The 3185-nt window shown below is 39.2% G+C and overlaps 1 long non-coding RNA gene across 1 annotated transcript; it reads left to right on the forward strand.

Moving 5' to 3' along the window:
• Window positions 1-545: 545 nt before the first annotated feature.
• LOC131252071 (uncharacterized) lies at window positions 546-2174 on the forward strand. Its single transcript, XR_009174148.1, has 2 exons — window positions 546-664; window positions 1812-2174. It is a non-coding gene; the product is annotated as an uncharacterized LOC131252071 (long non-coding RNA).
• The last annotated feature ends 1011 nt before the right edge of the window (window positions 2175-3185 follow it).

Genomic DNA, 3185 nt, shown 5'->3' on the forward strand with positions numbered 1-3185 from the left:
TAAATCACATGTGATTTCTATGGTGTGGTCCACTTGGGCCTTCAATATACCTTATTTTTAAGATCATAACCTAAAATTAATTATCAAAACGAATGGACGGCATGGATAAACTACATACATCATGATGGGCACCACAGAGCCCCTAATAGGACCGTCCTGGTTGGAACCCAATCCATGCCCAAAAAGGCGCGCGCTCAAAATAGAGGCGCGCCCAAAAATTTCTTTTCCTCTCCTCTCTCCCTCCATTCCCTTATTTCCCTAGCTCACTCTCTCCCGATCTCTGCTCCCATTCTCCTCTCTCTCTCTCTCTCTCTCCCGATCTTAGCTCCCATTCTCCTCTCTCTCTCTCTCTCTCGATCTCTGCTCCCATTCACCTCTCTCTCTCTCCCTCTCTCTCTCTCTCTCGATCTCTGCTCCCATTCACCTCTCTCTCTCTCTCTCTCTCTCTCTCTCTCTCTCCCGATCTTCTCCCTCTGCCTTCCTCGATCTCTCTCCCTCGTACTCTCTTGATCGCTCTCCCTTCCTCTCTCTCCCTCTCTGATTTGCCTTCATTTCCCTCCCTCTCCATCGGCGTCTCCTAGTTCGTTCTCTTCGAAGCAGTCATTTGATCGATCTCCCTCCAATAGCCAACGGGAATAGAAGAAATCAGAGCACGAAGTCAGAGGTACTCTCTCTTTCTCTCTCATTTCCTCTTTTGATGGCCAAAAATTGGGCAGCAACCATGGTAGTGGCAGACATATCCGCCACTGTCCATGGCCTCCTACATGTTTGAAGAAATGCTTCAACTAAGAATCTTTTTTGAAGGAGTGGATTGAGGAGAGATAAATGGTGGGGATTTTAGCGCTTCTCCAACAGTTCCCCCCAATTCCAAATTTACCTCTCCTTGGCTCCCCAAAACCCCAATCAAAAGCCCCAGAAATGAGAGCAGATGGGTGGCATTTGCAGCAGAGAGAGGTCCAAACAAGGGTCAGAACAGCAGTGGTTGGGATGATGGCCCTTCATCAGGCCCTTAGGTGCGTCTGTCTTACTTCAGACTCAACTTATTACGTCTTCTGGACCATTCGTCCTTTTCATTGTGACTAGTTTTGAGTAGTTTTAGATATATTTTTCTGTTTCTTTATTTGACTATGTGACTGTTTGGAAGAAGGAACTAATCTTACAAGATAATCTGATCAAGGAAGATTTTGTTCTGATTAGACCATTAGTAAGTCACTGTACTAAAAGATAATTGTTATGTGCATGACTACCAGAATAGAAATTCTAGTGCATTTTTGGGGATTAAGTCATTTCTTTCTTTTTTGTGTTTGTGTGTGGGGGTTGATATTTGAAATCCTATGATATGCCATGTCGAAATTTCTATGCCTACTTAAGTAGCATGTAACTTTATGTTTTGGCCTTCAGATATGTTCATGTTATTAACAACACCCTTATGTTTTGTATTCTCTGCTGTCATGTGTTGTTTAGAAGATTTCACTGGTTGTAAGATACATTCTGTTTTAACAAATGATTAGTTGATTTTGGGCTTTTGAAGCTAATCACATTTTGAAAGCAACTTATGCTACTTAAATCAGTAATAGATTACTGTAGGTCTTACCAATGTTCTTGAGGTGTTTGTTTCAGACACAAGTTAAACCGCCTATACTACTGATATCTCCAATTTCAGGACCAAAATTTGAAGGAAATATTACCTGCCATTATTTGTAATTCTTTTGTTACGTTTTACCTGTCATTGATATGGGAAAATGCAAAGTTCTTGTATAGTACACTCTTTTTCTTCTTTTTAATAAAATGGGATCTTTTGGTGTGCTCAGGAAACCACACCACTGGCCGGTTCGTCAGCCGGTGTCATAGTCTCTATGGTGAATGCTTCTGGAAACAACATGCAAGATGGCCTAAAATTTACCAAAAATTTGGCTAAAGATTGCCGGCTCAATGGCACTGCATTCCGCCTTGGGGTTAAGTATAATGGGTTAAGTATAATACAACACGTAATCACTACCTTTATTAAATCTAGGCCCCTGCTTGTATTGACATATTGTTGATGGAGGCTTACTAGGATTTCTATGTTAATGATAGTGTACTTCTCATGATTCCTGACATCTTTCATGGTAGGATATGCAGGCATACTGAAAATTCCTTGTTCCTGATCCAATTTATGAGTGGTATGTAGGACATCTCATGTTCTTCCGCCTACACACAGATGCATATGCATTTGCTCTCAAATACTTAACAAGAAATATTAACTACAATGAATAGAGATTGCATGACAACGGCCGAGATCCCAGCCAAAGTATCGGTGAATGCTAATATGTTGTTTTAAATAATTGAGATATTAAAAACTTTTACATAGTTTACTTCAAGTGATGATTACATTTAACATTAGAGGTTGAGTTCTCAATTAGTGACTAGTAGGGAACTCCCTATTGTGCATGAAGTTCATTTTTGTGGGGTTCATGGTTGGGATATCCAAGTCATTGACTTGATGGTCCTCATCATGGATAGACTGCTCACAGAAAATTTTCCCAAATTGGAAGCCTAGCCACCTAATATTTGGCCTTCTTTTCCATTGAGTTTGGATTGCTGTGAAATTCTTTGTAACGATCTTTTTTCTTGCTGCTGATGGAAAGGTTAGCATTGTCTGATTGAAGATATTCTTTGGCCATGGTCCATCCATGATGAGAGCTATGAGCTCAATTGTCTGGATCATCAATCTTGGGCTTCACATGTGCAACTTGTGTTCATAAGAGGAAAATCAATTCATCATTACCAAAATCAACTCATCAGTACAAAAAGAAAAAAATCCTTTACATATTAGTTTTGAAGGAAGATCTAGAATGCATTCAGCTAATGCTTTTGAAGTAGAAATTACATTATTCGAGAAGTGAGTAATGAGTATTTTAATTCTCATATAAGAATGCTTTTGCATAAGCATTTTTCCCATTCCAGGATAAGCACCTGGTGACCTAGTGCCGTAAGGGTGATATAGCATTCAAATTCACAAGTTACCAAGGATATTTGTGCATGTGTTGTTGTTTTTAGATAAATGCATACCAAGACATGTATTCAATGTTATTATGTAAAACATCAATGATCAATAATATTTGTTGTGTCCCCACATGATATTCAATGATTGAACTAGTATTTTTCCAAAGTAAAACTAATAACTCTAACTAATGTATTAACAT

The sequence above is a fragment of the Magnolia sinica genome, chromosome 7 (genome assembly GCF_029962835.1).
Source record: "Magnolia sinica isolate HGM2019 chromosome 7, MsV1, whole genome shotgun sequence".
Classification (NCBI taxonomy): domain Eukaryota; kingdom Viridiplantae; phylum Streptophyta; class Magnoliopsida; order Magnoliales; family Magnoliaceae; genus Magnolia; species Magnolia sinica.